The following is a 16590-nucleotide window of genomic DNA, read 5'->3' on the forward strand; positions in this document are numbered from 1 at the left end:
AAAAAAAAAAAAAAAGTTGCATTAGTGGCATCAAACAGCTGAGCCTGAAAGTCAACCGAGAGCAGATTAGAAGCGCAGCTCCTGGCAAGCTCCTGCCTGTGCCCGACGCGCCACCCCGGGTCCCTTTGGCGAGCAGCGGCCCAGCGACCTCCCGCAAGAGCCTGGGCTCCTTTCGAGGGGCGCACGTCCTCGGGGCGGGGGGAGCCGGGGTCGCCGCCTGCCCCTCCTTTCCCCCCGCTCCCCGTCCCTCCAGCTCGCCTGCTGGAGGTCAGGGCGCCTCTCCCCCCGCTTTCGCGCCCCATTTGCTGCCCTTTATCTCCAGGCTGGCCCGGCTCAGCGTACGCGTGGCCAGGCCAAACGCATCTCGCTAACGAGACAACGTTAATTAATTCCGGGCGGGTGAAAGTTGCCAGCCTGCCCAAGCCTCCCCCCAGCCCCCGTGCCAGGCCGCCCTCCTCCGCTCCCGGCGGGGACGGCCAGCGCTCCCCACGGGCCGTGCCCGCGCCCCACGCCGCCCCTTCCTCCCACCCGTGTCCTGCTGCTCGCAGGCTGCAGACCCCCCCGGGCTGAGAAGGGCTGGATATCGCCCGCACAAACCCGGCCGGGAGCCCCTGCACCGCGCCTGCCGCCGTCAGCCCCGCTCTTCTCCCTGTCCGATAGCTCCGTATTTTCTAACCGGGCCGCCCGCCCCACGGGGGAAGCTCCCGCGGGGGTGGGTCTGTGCGTGAGGGGCTCCCGGTAACGTCGCAGCCACCGGGGGGACTTTCTACACGGCTTCTGCTGGGCTGCTTTCAAGGTCCTGCAGACGCGGAGCACCTGTACCTGCGGCCGGGGCAGGACCTGCCCGGTGCCTCGACCACGCCGTGGTGCCACCCGGGATTTTTCGGACGGGGACACGCCCGAGCTGGAGGCTGCCGCTGCCTCCCCGGTGTCCCAGCCTGTCCCCTAAGGCAGCACGAAGCCACAGCCAGACCTTGGTGCCCTGCAGCCGCCTCTCCCCGGGAGCCGCCCCCCTTTCCCCCGGGGCCGTGGGGCGCCGAGAAACCCCCGGCGAAGCGGCGGCTGCCGACCCCAGCGCCCCGCGGGCGGCTCCGCGCTGAGCAGGCCCGGCGACGGCAGCCCCAGCGCCCGTACCGGTGGGAGATTTTATTATGCACCTTGCGCGCCCTTCTGGGTAGCGTTTCTGCTGTCTGGCTCTGCGTTTTGGGGCTGGCTCCGCTGGTCGCCCGTTTATTCAGTGCTCGCCAGCCCTTCCATGCGCACAGCCCCACTTTGTGAGCCGGATTCCCCGATGGCTTTTAAACCCCTTAGCTAGAAAGTTGCGCATCGATTCAGCGCACCGAGAGCCTCTAAGGAAAAAAAAAAGAGAGAGAGAAAAGAAAAGCAAAAAATCCCCCTTGCTTGTTTTGTTTCTGCCTAAATGTCCGCAGCGCGGAGCATCCCTCCAGGGAGCGCCGCTCCGAGGGGTGTTAATGTGGTCGATTTGGGGTACAAATGTTTGGAAATGTTTCCCGATTTGCACAGAAGGAGGGGGGATTTGCAAACTGTTGCTGCCACATGGCTCCTCCAGCCTGCCCATTCTCATTGTAATGAGGCCGGCGCGTGCCTCATCTGCCGCGGGGGCGCTGCCACGGGCCGGCCGGCCACGACACGCCACGACACGGCACGACATGGCACGACGCGACAAGATACGCCGCGTGACAACTGGGGCGGCGCGGCACCGCCACGCGGGGCCACGCACCCGCGCCGCGACGGGAGGCGAGGGAGGGGAGGGAAGGGGACGGGGCCGGACCCCGCCGTGGCCCCGTCCCCGTGGCCCCGGCGGCGGCGGCGGGCCCGGGCCGGGCGCCGGGCTGCGCTCCCCGCCGCCCCTTCTCCCTCCCTCGCTCCGCGGCCGGCCCATAAAAATAAGAACATTTCTGTTCAAGGCTGTAACGATCACTATTGAGCCTCTCGCTACAAATCGATGGCTTCTTTTCCATACAAATGCCTGCTTATGCCTTTATGTTCTCCATCTGTTTGTAGCTAACACCTGCCATTCAATAAATCGATTTGGCCATTTAATGTAACAGCTTCCCGGGACATTTTTTCATGCCAGATGCCACAGCAGCTCCAAACCCCTACCCCAGCCCAGCGCCCCACCGGCACGGCCGCCCAGCCTGGTGCTCCGCCTCGGCAGAAACCTTCTGCCGGGGGGCACGGAGCAGGGCTGAAAGGTAAAGAAAACATTAAAAAGCGCTTTTTTAAATTTGATTTTTAATTTTTTTTTTTTTTTTTTAACACTAACCCCACCCATTTCACCACCTTCTTTACTGCTGCAGTCACTGAACGCCTGGGGAGTGACGTCCCGGCTGCCCCACAGCCTGCTGGCAGGTGCACACGTGGCGCTGGGATTCCTGCGGGTCCCAAGCATCAAGGCACCTTGTCACGTTTTTGGTTCCCTTTTATTTTACCCGCCAACAAATACGTTGCACGTTTTACGGGATTTTGTGTTTTAAGGACACAAAGACACTCTGCGACCTGTGTGGTTCATCGCCCCAAGGCATGGGGCAAGGCTGCCTTGGGCCTCCCTTGCAGGGACCTTGAGGGACGAGGGGGCCCCATCCTTCTACTTGCTTGGGGGGGTCAAGCCTCCCTAAGGGGCCACCTCGCTGGGCATTGGGGCAGAGCCCCCCCGGCCTCGGAGCTGCAGAAATGCTGCGGTCCCCAGCAGCACGAGCAAAGAGAGGCGGGTGCTCACCCGTGCGCTGCTCTGCCCCATGCTGGGGCAAACCGGGGGTTTCCCGCTGGCTACCCCACGACACGCTCCGCGCTGAGCTGAGCTGAGGGAGAAAGGTGGGTGTCTCCAGATGTCGCCCTGCAGGTCTCAGGGGAGGGAAAACAGCATCGCTGGGGATATGGGAAAGTGGAGTGAGTAACACAGCACGGGGAAGTTACGGGGCAGTTTCCTCATGGAGGAAGGGAGCAGCGCTGGGCTGGCAGAGTTCCTCCGGAGGAGGCGATTTCGGTGCTGCTGGGACTTTGACTGCGTTTGTTGTATAATTTATTGTGCTGGGACTGCCTAGAGCCTTTGAAATGTGCCTTTGAAAGGCACCTTTATTGCTTTAAATCTGAATAAATACATAAAATGAAACATGTAATACCAAAAAATTGTTATAGATATGTACATATTTCAGCTATGTGGGTCTGTTTCTTTCTTAATTAATTCAGTGCAGGCCATGGATACCATTTGCAAATGCACCTGGCTGTAAAAGCCTAATTTCCTTTGAAAGTCAGCAAGAAAGTCATGCAGACATTTGGCACTTTTACCTGAGATAGCTGGATAAAATTGGGATTTCTCATTAAAAGTACCCCTGGAAGCTATGGCTGGAACTGAGAGTAGGTACCTGGGAGATGACCAAATCTTTCTCTTTTTTTGAACCTCAGGGTTGTGGGTAAGATTGGCAGAGAAGAGTTGGAAGAGGATGGAGATGTCTCATTTGGAGCAGAGGTTCCCACGTTTTTGTTCATACACAAGTCATGTATGGGTCAACGTTCACGGGTGGGACACTGGCCTGAAGCAGCATAACAAAACAAGTACAGGCTGGCTTCTTAAAGGGGAAAAATTCCCTTTGCAGGCTCCATAGTAAATGTCCCATGGGCCAGGCTTTGGGAACTCCTGCCTCAGAAGGTCTGTGTCTTCAAACAGATGGCCGGGCAGCCCTTGGCTACTTAGAATATGTTTGGGGCTATATTATATAGCACTGAGTAAAGAGATCTGTCACAGAAAACCAGTAAAAGGCAGTTTTAACCCTTCCCCCGGGGGGTGGCGTGGATCCATGCTCCGCCCGTGCGACCAGTCCCTCCTCTCCCGTCCCCCACACCGAGCCCACGAGATGTTTGGTAGGGGCCCAGCATTGTGGCACTCGCTTCAGACAGTTGGAAGAAGAAGCCTCAGACCTCTGGCATGTGAGATTTGGCAGAGCAAATCCCGGAGTCAGACATGTATGGCCTGGGTGCAGGCGCTGCGCAGGCTGTCCCAGCGGGGCAGGACCGAGAGGAGAGCGGAGGGGGATTTTGGGAAGTGCTTCTGGAGTGGCTGGAGGTATATGGCATCCAACCCGGCACCCAGCGGAGGTCGGTGACATGTCCTTACTCCGGTGGTATCTACCTACTCTGGGCTGGTCCCTCGTAGCAGGGGGTGTGCTGCCTTCAGGCGTGGTGGCTGCACCGGGTTCTTGCTGAGCTCTTCTGCTTTCCTCACTCTCCTGGGCGGAAGCTGTCGAATGCCCAAGACTGAATTTCTGGAGAGATGTGGAAGGCAGTGCTGGCAGGAGAAGGTCTGTGGGACTCAGTGGAGTTGCACCTGCTCGTGCACCAGGATAAGCCGCAGCAAGGCAGTTGTAACTTCTCAGAGCTGCACACTGGTAAAAGTTAAAGGTATTTAAAATACAGCTGGCCACTTAAGTAAGAAAATCAGTTTTAAAATCCCTTCACTGGAGGTAAAACTTGCTAATGACCGAGGAGAGAGAAAGACCATCCTGGCTTTTTATCCACAGCATTTATATTTATTTCTAGTAAAAAAGATTTTAACCAGGAGCAGCTGCTTCCACAGCCCATCAAAAGCAATCCTAGATTGTCCAGATGGAGTCACTCAAGACAGAGACATGAGCAAGGGCTGCCACCGGCTCCAGGATTTCTGGGTTTGTCCTATTTTAAGAAGATCTCACATCCTGCAAACACTGCTTATGGGAAATGATTGGATGCAGAAATCCTAGTGGGGGCCCATGAGGCAGCCTCATGTGGAGATGTGGCGATGTGGCATGCTGACATTTTGACATAACGTGGTGATGATTTTATGCTAGCATCAGCCCTCCAAGAGGAAAGTAAATATGTGACATATTGTTCAGGGAAACAAAACAAACCAGACAATGAGGTCCTGTGCCCAGTGACTGATGTAGCCTCTGCAGGCCCATGCAAAACCTCTTTTCCTTTGTGATCTGGGGATGCTGGGAAAATGAGTGCATCAGGGTATCCAATACCCATCCCTGGCCCATCCAGCCCTCCTCGCTTTTTGTCTTTGTGTGCGGCCATGCAGGGAGCAAACACAGAGCACCCGCTGTGTTTCTATTGTTTCTCCTGTCTAATGGCCCTACTTAGCCATGGAGGAGCGGGATGGATTTGCGCCTTGCGCACATTGTTCTTGGGGTTCAAAAGAATACTTAAACTAGAGCAGTAGTTAGTATGACAATGGAATAGAAATGAACATTCACTCCAGTGGCTGTGGATGGCACAGGGGCTTAGATAATGGGACAAGGGAGAAGAAAATTAATGAATCTGTCTGTCTGTCTGTTGACCCATCAGCATAAATATCTTGTCAGTCATATGTGACAGCAGATCTAGTTGGCTGGTAAGAGCTGTGCTTGCCCGGGCTCCGGGCTGTATTCTTTAAATCAAAAGTTTCATCAGGTAATTTAGCAGACTGAAGAAAGCTGGTACTTGACCACATAGTGAGCCCCAAATGGATGAACAATAAACACTTCATCTGTGAGTGTTAAATGATGCAAAACAATGGTACACTGAGGGCAAGGGTACCAGCTCCTTCCTCCCGCTCCGTGCCCCTGGACAGGCATGGAGATGCTCCTTCACAGCCTACACAGGAGCCTTTCTTGAGCTGAGCAACTGTGGGGACTCCCCGTCAGGCTCTTCCATGCTCTTGTGTAGGGCTGTGCTGCCACCCTTAGCCAGCAGGGAGGGATCAAGAAGTCTTCTGTCACTGGGTGCCCTTTGTCAGAAGCTGCTTAAGGGGGGGCAACCACTGAAGTCTCCCCAGGTGACCAGATCACCTGCGGGAGGGCAGCCAGCAGCATCCATCCCATCCTGGAGGGGATGTAGCTGTCATAATGGAGGGATTAAACAGTCGGGTAAGGCTGATGCACTATTTTGTTCAAAATCCTGGGGTAAGGCACGGGGCCATTCTGTGCGGTTCTCCCTGTACGTAAATACACAAACCCAGGCTGGGAGACCCTTCTTCTCAGAGCTTAGGATGGGATTTGTCTCACCTTACATTAGCTGCGTGACAGGTATAGATAGGCTATATTAATTATCTACATTTCCTCTTGAGTCAACGCTGAGAGAAGGGACCATATTGCTCATGCTGGGAGGGGACTCTGTGCTAGACAGGATGAATCATCATCCGCAGAAACCCTTCTCTCTCCATTGATGCCAGAGGAACCTGCATGACTAGATCAGGTGAGACCCCTAATTTTTAGAAAGCTAAAGTGAGGTGAGATTAATCCCTTCCTTAGTGCCCGAGTAGAGCAGGGACGATGCGGTTTGCCCTGATGCAGCAGCCTGTGGCAGAGCTGGGAGCAACGGGTGGCATCTCTGAGCATCAGCCACTGGCCAGCGCTTGGGATGTCTGGCTGAGATTAGGATCGGGGGCGTCCCAGTTCTGGCAAGAGCACAATCCTTATGACAAAACTTGCAGAACTAGCTACAAGATATAAAGAAATACAGCCTTGTAGATTGCTTGCATTTTGATACTCTTTCCATTGAAACTTTCCTTATGCCGCAGCAGGACACCTGAGTAAAAGGCATCACTACAACTCAGAAAAGGTGCAAGCTGGGATATCTGGATTAAACCAGGGATCTGTACCACAATCATGATGCTGGATGGATTAACTGGTAAAATCAGATTGTGCGCTGCGGACTGGATTTTGAGCACCCTTTCAACTTTGGGGGAAGGAGAGTCCAATGCAAGATTCTGTTTTCGGCCCATTCCTAACAAAATCTGGAGCGTTTCAGCAAAGGTAGAGGAAGGAATGTTTCAAATGACGTATAGCACAACTAACGAACTCTTTGTAGGTTACAAAGCATTTCCATCTTATTGTTTATACATTCAGAATTCTCCAAAATAGATATTGTGATGAATCAATAGATTTTAAAATATGTCTGGGTTTTATTAATTCATTAGGGGATCCCACAGTTAACCCTTGAATAATCAGCTTAAAAGCAGAAAGCAGATTTACTGGCATATGGTTTTACATGGACATTTTGCTGGTCAAATGCCAAGATATATACCAATTTAGTTGTCCAGTGTGTTTATTACCTAGGATCTAGCAGAGGCTTTACCCTTCAGTCCTAAAACGTACACAGTGGCAGCTCAAGTCCTTGGAGAATATCACTAAACTGGGATGCTTTATCTCATGTACTGGGAAATGTTTTATTCTGTTCATGATGAATTGTACAGTGAAGGCACTTTACACAATATATTGTACAACTGCTTATTTTGGTGGCTGCTTGTTTTCCCGTTTTAAGAGTTTTGGCCACATTTTCACGTTGCATTTCATTTCATGCTTGCTGCAGCCCCCCTGCGGACAAGTGCTGCTTCTTGTCTCATTTTAGAAACAATTCACAGCTGATTAATTTCTGCTAACTCTTCAAATTGATGAAAACAGTGACCATTCATTTGCAAGGACTAATTCCAGCTTTAAAGTATTCCTAGATGTAGCTTTCTTATTAGATATTTTTGGCAAGGCCTTTACGAGCCTTTTTCCTGGTCGTTTCCCATTCCTTCTCCCCTCAGACATGGTAGCGGGAGTTGGAATGGGAGGGTAGGCTATGTCCTGTCGCCTTGAATTTTAACCACCGCAGTATCTGCTTTTCCTCAGACCAAGTGTAGGTCACCAGGGACAGCTTCCCCTACGTCAGCTCTCCAGCAGTGACTGCCACAAGTGGAGCTCTAGCAGGGAAGCAATGACAGAAGATGCTGGAGATAAAAGTCGGGCAGGGATATGACTGCTAGCGCAAATTCTGCTTGCTCCCTCCTGCCTGCTCTTCTTGCCTGGGGGGGACCCAGTTCACTGGTACACTTAAGGGGGGTGGCCCAGGAGCCATATAATTCCACAAAATATCCTCTCTGATAGACCTGTTTCAAAGCATCTCTTCATCCTGCCAACAGCGGGGAAATGGTTAAAGACAGGAAATATCTCCACCTGCTAATGTACTTCTGTGGTTCTCATGAGGCTCTTAACGAAGGTGGCATTGCTACGCTCACCTGAGGCAAGGCAGCCCTGCCAGGAAGCTCTTCCCAAACCCACATGCAGGTGTTCCTTGTGATGGAAAATGCTGCACTGACCTGAGCTCTGTTGTTAGCCAGCACTATAGCAGTGTAAGTGTGGTGAGTTGGAGAGAGACAAGCTGTGTGACAGGAAAGAAGCTTATCCTTGGTCTGTTACTGGTACAGTTTTGCTTGGAGTTTGCGGTTGAGGTCAGAGATGGTGGGATGTGCTGAATGTTTAAGGGGAGAATAAGCACTGGATAGGCAAGGTGACGTTGCCTGTAAAGATCTCAGCATAAGGAATGAAGGAAAGCTGAAAAAGGATACAAGAATAGAAGAAAAGGAGAAAAAGTATGGAGGTACTTTCTTTGTATGGTGTGGAGAAGGAGGTTGGATGGAGGGCAGGGGGCTGGATCTGAAGAGGTACCCAGGAAGCCTGCTTTAGCACACAGGCCTACGATATCCCAGACGTGGGTATATCTGCTCTTCTGAAGGCAACAGTTTGGGAAAAAAACAACCAACAACTGCATGCCTCTGCTGTGCATTGGTTGGCATCAGTTCTCAGAAAAGGTTCTTAGCTCTGACTCTTGTTTCTCTTCTTATTTACCAGATAAGAAAATTGGTGAAAGAAAGCTTGATCGTAAAATTGCTATTCACATTACTTTCATTCACATTACTTCTAATTGTGCAGTCATTCAGAAGCAGCCAGTGAGGGTGATTAGAAGATTCATAGAAATCACCACACTCTGAGTGACTGCAGCCTGGATGAGGAAATACCAGCAAAAGCCGCTGTACAAGTACAATACATAAAGAACAGGACCATTCTTAGCAAAACATAGCAATGATCACAGCATGGTTGAGGTTTGTGGTGTATCAACACCAAAGTGGTTTCAGTTCACTCCTAAAATAACAGGGATTGATAAGTTTTGTTGCTTAGAAATCTGCTGAAGAGCCTAAGCGCTGTATTGCTGTGGACTCCAAAGCACCTCTAACAACAGACTCGGTACTGCCGTATTTTTTTGTAGTGCTTTGTGTAGAGCTTAGCTATCCTGGAAATGTGCTGCCCATAATCCTATCAGATATTGTTAACCAATGAAAGCGGCCACCAAATTCTGTGTCAGTGGGTCACAGTTCAGACCAGGTTCCTGTGATGCCCCAAAGTCATTCTTCTTGAACTCAGTGCTGCTGGGAGATCTTGGACACGCAGCTCTACAGGCTGATACTTTCTCTTACTAATGGATCCACTACAGCACAAGCAGCAGCAGCGCAAGCTGTTCTGTGCTGCTCATCTAACATTCCTTCATGCCAACGTGGAGGGGCAGCCAGTGGCATTAGAAAGTTTGTACTACACCCATCAGAAAAGATGCTTGCTGGCTTTGCCTGTGGGTCGATACCCATTGGCAGCGAGGCAGAAACCATCCAATTCATTGTATGCAAGACAGGTAGTACATATAGATGGCAGTGACTTTTTGTCACTAACATGTTGGGTGGTGACCTGGAGAAAAGTCACAAGTCACAAGCAGTTCCCTGAGCCAGGAGGCCCTGCCTGGTGATTTTGCCAGAGACTGCTGCGTTGCTGATTTCCAGCAATGGTTAAGCTTGGGGGTCGTATTCCAGAAAGCCTCAGGGTTGGATGAAATGCGGAGCTCTCAGTTGCTAACAGATGGAAGTGAATTTACATTGCTTTAACCTAAAGGTTAGTAAGTCACAGAAGTCATTGCTGTGTTAGAAGTCCTTGAAATTCGGAGTGCAAAGTTTGTATCCGTACCTGGTAACGTCATGTAGGGATGGTCAGAAGGTACCTGACTCTCTTCCTTTCTGGAGTTGTTATCTCTATCCTGTCCTAATGCAGTGCCACAGTAATGCGAAGACTTCCCTTGGCTGTGCTCAGGGCAGTGTTGCCCACCAGGATTTTCCCTGTTAGATCCTGTTACTTTCCTCTCCTCCAGCTAGGTGAGTTCTTAATGCGTTTGGGGCACTGGACTGCCATTGCCTGCTATTGGGTCATCTGCAGAGGTAGGGCATTTGGGGAATAGGGAACAGGGCAGCACCAAGCAGAGTGTAAGCCTAATTCAAACATGCAAATCAGGATTAATGTTTTGCATTGATCAGAGAGGGTTTTTTTTGAGGTTTGGAGGAAGATTTCCATAGAGACCTAGCTGTCCAGTGGCTGTGCATAAGTGCTGAAAGCTAGTCTGGTGAAGGAAGCTGTTTCTGTGGAGATGAGATAATGGCTGAACATTTGTGCCAGCTCTTTATCAGGGAAACAGCTCACAAATCCGAGAAAACTGAAGTATGAAAACTCTGAGAGAAATGACTGATTTGCTGTGGCCATTTCCCTGGAAATCAGGTGTGTGGACATGTGGGAGCGCGTGTGCTAGTGTTCAGATGAGACTTCTTGATCAGACCTATTGTTAACATATGCTTTCTCTCTCCCCAAACCATGGAGTTGCTTTAGTGAGTTGTCAGAGGTTCATAGATAATGTGATGATTTCTGTGGAGTTTGGTTGTGAGCTTGCTGGTAACACTTAACGCTGAGTGTCTGTCTGCTGTTGATGATCTCTCACTCCAAACGCATACAGAAACCCTCACTACATCGATGCCATGTACATATCCACGCTGAAAACTCACTGTTCTTCCAGGACACTACTGGATACTGTATGGTTATAGAAGTCCTTCCCTTCCTCTGTGCACAGGCAGAGCCTGAATCCCAGGTGACATATGATGGCCCCGTGTTATGCGGAAGGTGGTCACTTCTGCCCACCGAATCTGTGAAGCTCTTGATAGACAGGCTTTCTCATGCTTGCTGTCATTTTCCCAGCTCCCTTTGTGAACGGGAAGGTGGAATGTCAGAAGATTTTAGGACAGGAGTTGGGGATGAAACTCAACTGCCCGCAATTTGGATCTGCAATATTGTCATCTCTGGAGCTCTGCACAGGTCTCTGGTCCCTCCATCCATAGCAAAGGGACAGGAAAGGGGCACAAAATGTCTGGGGACATGGAGTGGTGGCATGGAGCGGTGGCTTTGAGGACATGGAGTGGTGGCTCCATCCTCATCTACCAGCAGTTGGGTGAGGGACCTGTGCAAACACGCACTCTACCAAATCCAAAGACAAGGCTTGAACTGTGCAGTTACTGGCAATATATATGACCTTGGACTTATATGATGAGAAGAGACTGCTTGGTTAGCTCAGTGGCATATTTCTAAGTAGACAGTAAATGAATGTTTAACCGGAATTATATCTTTATTGCTTCTGTCCATCCAGACATCAAAAATGAAGGAAACCACTGGAATAAACAAGAGCTGCCTGTTTCTTTGGTGCGTTGCCACCCACACACCTCTACACCCAGATGCAGTCATAGGCTATTCATCTTTACAGCAAGTTCCCTTTCACTCCCCGCCTACAAGCCCTTTCACTCAGCCCCTTAACCTGATTCTTTTGAATCCCGCTTGTGGCATGATACAGCTATTTTAATAATAGCTGTAGGTGTAGAGAGCTGATAGTATCTTGTGATTATGGATGTGCTCTTCTCATCTGGTGAGCCCAAGGCAGAGTTAAACTGGAGTGCCACTTAGAGGAACTGAAAGTGGGCTGTATGCACTCATTTATGGTAAATGAGAAGTTTGCTGAAAAAAGGTGGATCGTCTGTGAGTCAGCACCTTTACCTGCTGTCCTGGTGTGTCATACGCTGGTATCTGCCTGGCTGCGCAGGAAGAGCTGCATCCTTGTTCCCCTTACGATTAAGAGAGTTGTCAGCAGGCACAGGGTAGTACTGAAATATGTCCCTCCCTTGGCTGTAGTCCTTGCCTGTGTGACTGTACGTGGCAGGGTTGCAGGAGCTGGGTGAGTGCCTTGCTGCTCCCCGCTCTCTGCAGCACTGCCGTCCTGCTGGCCCTGCCCCGCCTGGGGGCTGCCGGGGTCCGGGTGCTCCGGTGTCTCAGGCTTTCCTGCTTCGCCTGAGATCAGGAGTGTTAACCTGGAGCCACTTTCCTGAAAACAACCTAGGGAAATAGCCCAGTGCATAAGCAGGATTGAACAACATGTGTCCTGTAACATGGTCCTGTGGCCAGAGAGAAGCCACAGCGTACAGCTTTCTCCAGCCTCTGGGAGCAGGTACGCGTCCCACAGCCAGAAAGGCTGAGTGCCGCTGCCTGATGCACCCTCAGGCCGTGCCCAGGCCAACAGTGGAGCTTTTGGGGGAGATGAGCTGTTGCACATCAGCTATACAAAGAGGGTTATACTGACATTGCTTTGCTGGGAGCAGAGAAACAGTGATGTATGTATAGTGGATCAACGGATGCCTGGTCACCCTTTCTGCTTTTTAGCTCTACCTCCAAGGAGAAAATCCATGCTTTTCTTTTTGCAGTCATGGAAATGCAGCTGGCTCGGCCAGGGCCCATCAGAATACGGTTTTGTTGATTATTCATTTAGCAGATTTCCGTTGGAGCTGCTAACAAATGTGGGAATTGCTGGGTTAATCTTCATAAAAGATAGAAAAATTGGCAGCAGAAGGAATTTTTGAAAAAGAAAATTAAAGTAAAGGAAAGAAGCGGGTGTGAAGTAAATTATTTGCACTCGAGTGTTTTCCTTTCTGAGCTAGCAGAGAATGTAAGGGTATTTCCTGGGGAGAAGAATGTCACATTTAGAGGTGTCCTTCCTTTGCTAAAGGAGAGGTGAAAATCCCTAGCAGTTAAACGTTTCCAGCTCAAACATGCCCATTACCGACAGAAGAGGCTCTGTGATAAGTATTTGCTAGCCCTTTGGGCCTTCGGTTTAGTTCCCACATACATTTAACTTGCCGCAAAGAACAAAGTTGCAGTACAAATGATCAAGGAAGTTTTTCCAAATCGTGTTATTGTTTCGCATGTGCCTGAGTAATTCCTGAGAAGAAGGAAACATGAACTAATATAATATATTTATCGCACAGCTCAGAGAATGCTGTGGCTGTTGCCAGAGGAGATTTCTGTTCATAAACCTGCCTGTTGGGTTTTTCACGTGAGAAAGGATTTTCTAGGTGGCAACTCGGTTCAGCACCCTGCCCTGTTGAAATCGCTTTGAGAGCAGCTGAGTTCTGGTGAGCCCTGGGGTGCAGTGTGCTGCACTGCTCTTGAGGCATCCTGAGGCATCCTTCATGCTACAGCAGCCGCTTTGGGTCCAAAAGGATAGAGCTCACACAAAAAATTCTGGAGGGAAAGGGTCAACAACATATGGAATGAAAACAGATCAGTGGATCTCTGTCATCTCCCAAGTTTGAGCAGCTAGGTCAGGTCATAGCCTTTTTAACAGACTTTTTGAGCCTGGTAGACCCTTAGGTATTTGCTATGCCTCTTCATCCCTTATAACGCAAGCAGAAACATTTTTTTTCTGTCATTACAGCAACATTCAGCTCAGAACTGGCTTCAGGACCTGGAGGAAGAGATGCAAGGAGGTTCTTTGGGTGGCTCCCAGATGTAGCTGATATGCTTATTGAAGAGGGCAGACGCATATCTGAAGAGGGGTTTTAGAGCTTTTGGCTTTCACTGCTGCAGCCAGCTGCTCTTTCTGGTGGGCTTGGACAAGTCTACCCTCAGCTTAGTTTCAAGCCTAATTTGCAAAGAAAGGGCAAAATACTTACTGTTTTCTTAACGAGAAGGTTCTGTATGTTCCGAGGTTCCTCATGTCTTGCAGCGGGTCTGGCTTTGTTAGTGTCGGGAGTCTTGAGAGATGGCCTTACACAACCTGGAATGACACTGCTTGAGAAATGTCTCCTACATGAGGTCTCCAGTACTTCTGACTCCCTTCTGAGCGAACAGCATCATGAGAGCAATTTTGCCCTCAGACCTGGAAAGTGTAACCTCTGGTGTGAGCCTGCCTTGCGTTGTGAATGTGACCGTCTGTGTGTGTGCAGGGGAGCAATACCCTCAAAACTTCCGAAGTTGAAGTTTGCATTGAGCGTATGGAGGTCTCTTATTGAAAATCACCCTTGCAATCTAATGTGTTTAGCAGAGCGCTGCACAATCTGTAAAGCTTCTGTCCCGGTCTGGACGTCCCTCTGACTGAGGTGCTTTGGAAGCTGAACTTATGATTATGCCCATTACAGAAAGATCATCAGCCGAGTGGTCAGGGCCGGAGCCGAATGGTGATGGGTTTGAGCAATGTTGATATTTGGAGGTAGGACTTATTCAGATTCCAAGTTTCAAACACTGGGTGTGGAATGTGCAAGACAGATTTTAATCAGCCTTCAGTCCATTGTATTTCTCATTAATCCTTCAGTGCAACTAACCTTTGCAGTAGGTGAACTGTTTCCTTTTTCCCTTGTCACACATCTAGGTTCCACTTCGTGCCTATTCTAATTATTAGCGAAATACAGCATCTTTATGATGCCCTGGTAGTCCAGAGACTCCAGTTCGGGGCAGGAAGTTCCCATCATTAAGGGGTTGCTGAGCTCTCTCTCTCCAGAAAATGACATTTACTAATTACATCATTTTGATGTATATGATACCCAAACCAAACATGTTATAAATTAGCAAAAGCTCATTTGTTTCATGAAAAGTATTGTTCTTCTTTTATTCAATGACCTTTTTGTTCCTCTACATCCTGGACCAATCAAGTGCCGGTGCAGTCGCTGACTTCTGAGCACAGACAATAGCTTATTCCGTCTATTCTGTTCAGATGACTGTAGGAATAGGCAGTCACTTTGTCATGTGGAGACTGGAGGTTGTATAAAACCCTTTTTCCCACCATTTAGAGAGAGTCTGAATCCTGAGAGGAAAACCCTGTCATAATAATAATAATAATCCAGAAGATAGAGCCCATTGAAGTTTTCTCAGCTTTATGATTTGGGTGGGGTTGGAATGCAGCCCTCCCCAGCCGAGGCTCACTTGAATTTTGAGAGCTATAGCATGGATTGGCTTTCTCTACATTTCTAGCAACAGGTTGCATTTTTTTCAATGAGCTTTATATGCAGTTTCCACAGCAAAACTCCAGAGCTGGCAAATGCAGCAGGTCCAGGCGCTGACTGGTGCAAGCCCATTGCTTTCTCCTTCAAACCTTCTGGATCAGGGAGCGCCCTCCTCCTGTGCACTTGTTGAGCAGCCCAGCACAACGGTCCTGACTGGACTGGATGCCCTCCGAGCGCCTGTCGTGCAAACATGCAGCCATCATCGGCCACCTTCTCAACGCTGTGGCGCCTTTTGCCTGTTACCGAGGCATGGCAGAGGGCTCTGCTCCGCATAAAGCATCCCATAGGAAATTCCCCTGGGAAGGCTCCGGGCCGGAGGACAGAAGGAGCAGGGTGATGGGAGAGCTGTCACCATGGCAAAGTCCTTAGGTGTCTTCTGCGAGTGGCCTCAGCGAATGCCATTGTGGGACTGGAGCGAGGGGAGTCGGGGTGCTGAGGAAATGCAGGTGGATGATGGCAGGGGCCGCCGGTGTGCCAGGAGGCTCTGCCTGGCAGTGTTTTGTACAACCCTCACACTGAGGCACCTCGTCCGCGAGATCCCCATGGCAAGCCAGAGAGGACCAGTGTCCAGTGGGACCTCTCGGGCAAGGTCAGAGCTTGTGGCTACCCCATCCCTGCAGCCTGTGCAGCCCCAGCCTGCCGCAGCCCCTGGCTGTGCCACAGGATCCTAGGGAGCAGGCAGGGACAGAGTGAGGAGGGAGCAGAGACAGGAGGAGGACTAAGACCTCCGTAAATCCCAGGAACAGCAGCAGCTCTCCAGTGCCACCGCTATCTGCAGGGGAAGCGCCAAGACACAAACTGAGAGGCGTTACATGTGTTTGGTGGGGCTAGGAGAGGGCTGAGAGACCTCATTAGCATCATTCATATATTTCTGAGCGGTCATTTAATACCGTTCTTCTTCCTACCAGCCCTTTTGGAAGGCAGCGTGTACCATTCACAACTAGTGTTTATCTTCCAGCTTTAAAGACAGACGTCAGAATATTTCCCTCCTTATTCATGCTCCATCTTTTCTCACAGCCCAGTTATTCATGACATCACCACCTTTTCCTCCTCAGCCCCAGACACAGTGTTTCTGTGGCTACAATTTCCTGGACAAGAATTTCCAGTTTGCATTGTTGGGGGGGGAAACAGGAGGGAAAAAAAAAAGGTCGTTTCGCGTGGAAACATTAAATGAGAAACACAGCCATGGAAAACTCAGATGCGCACACTCACACATGCACACACGCAGAGCAACAACAACAACCACCACCACCAAGGTTATTATAATTAATTTAAAATCTGTTTAGAAAAGGGTTCCTTTTATGTTGGACGGGCTCTTTAAGCGGCTCAAGAAGTATGAAAAACAGGAAATCAAACTGCCTCATTAGGAATTGACTCTGCTCAGTAATTAGAGGCTAGAAAACAAAACAAGGAAAAGCAGGTGGCGAGTGAGCTCCAAGCAGGCAGCTATTGTATCATTTCAATGTTCTGTGGGCTAACAACGTTATTTTTTCAGAAAAGTGTTACTTCCATGGAAAAATGATTATGAGAATCATCCGAAGTTTAATGGGAAAGTGCTGCTTGCTCAAACTCAATACCGAGGCTGCTAGCTTGCCTCAGCCTGGAGT

Source organism: Platalea leucorodia, assembly GCF_965183815.1.
Source record: "Platalea leucorodia genome assembly, chromosome: 7".
NCBI classification, from domain to species: Eukaryota; Metazoa; Chordata; class Aves; order Pelecaniformes; family Threskiornithidae; genus Platalea; species Platalea leucorodia.